A 1410-nucleotide genomic window follows, 5' to 3' on the forward strand; every position below is an offset into this window, starting at 1 on the left:
GGGAGAGGGAGAGGGAGAAGGAGAGGGAGAAGGGGAGGGAGAGGGGGAGGGAGAGGGAGAGAGAACCAGCCATAGGAAAACCTACTGCTGTAGAAGTTTTCTAAAATATAAACATTAAGAAAGAAAGTTAAATGGAGTCACCATATAATGGGCAAGCAAATACACTGTCTGGACATCTTATACAAGTAACTTTCAGTGCCAAGAATGGATTACATGTTGTTGATTGTTTGGCCAAAGGATCCCATAAACCCCACAGAAACAGTGCAAGGCTATTGGCTACTCCACACAATCTAATGGTGAAGTCCAAGTGCTAAAGATATCATTTTCTTATGTCATCAATCATCGAAAAACAAGCTGGTGCCCAAGTAGAAGCCTCACTCCTCCTGACAAGCATTCATGGTGCTGGAATGTGCTCTGCATATTACCAGAGGAGAAATACAATCATCAATACCACCCAGCTACACACTGTTCAACTTACCTGCAAGATATACTGGTGTAATGCTGGCACAAATGTTGTGGATGTAACCAACCATCTTCAGTTTGGATTTAAGGCCCACACCATGACATGAAATCCATACCTGATGCTGATAATTTGGCCAAAAGCCGGAGACTACACAGGTCATGGGCCTAGGGTAACATCTACTACTATTATTCTGCTAAAGGAACATAGCAATAAAAATGACTCTTAATGGCATACTGCCATACTCATAGATCAGAGCACTGCTCAACCCACCTCAGAGAAGTGTCTTCTTGCAGTACATGGTAATTAACACAGAAATTCACAACTGGGCAATGTGCAGAGAGTGAGAGACTTTGGAGCAATCAGCTCTAAATGGGATACCTGCACTAAAACCTCCCCTGAAGACTTAGGGACCTATAGGGGAGGAGGAGGTGGGGAGGAGGTAGGGGAGAGGGAGGGGAGGAAGAGGAAGAGAAGAAAAAGGAAGAGGAGGAGGAAGAGGAAAAGGAAGAAGAGAAGGAGGAAGAGGAAGAGGAGGAAGAGGAAGAGAAGAAGGAGGAAGAGGAAGAGAAGGAAGAGGAAGAGGAGGAAGAGGAAAAGGAAGAAGAGGAGGAGGAAGAGGAAGAGAAGGAGGAAGAGGAAGAGAAGAAGGAGGAAGAGGAAGAGAAGGAAGAGGAGGAAGAGGAGGAGGAAGAGGAAAAGGAAGAAGAGGAGGAGGAAGAGGAAGAGAAGAAGGAAGAAGAGGAAGAAGAAAAAGAAAGGGGAGGAGAAGAAGGAAGAGGAGGAGGAAGAGGAAAAGGAAGAAGAGGAGGAGGAAGAGGAAGAGAAGAAGGAAGAAGAGGAAGAGAAGGAAGAGGAAGAGGAGGAAGAGGAAAAGGAAGAAGAGGAGGAGGAAGAGGAAGAGAAGGAGGAAGAGGAAGAGAAGAAGGAAGAAGAGGAAGAGAAGGAAG

This window comes from Mus pahari, chromosome 15, assembly GCF_900095145.1.
Source record: "Mus pahari chromosome 15, PAHARI_EIJ_v1.1, whole genome shotgun sequence".
NCBI lineage: Eukaryota > Metazoa > Chordata > Mammalia > Rodentia > Muridae > Mus > Mus pahari.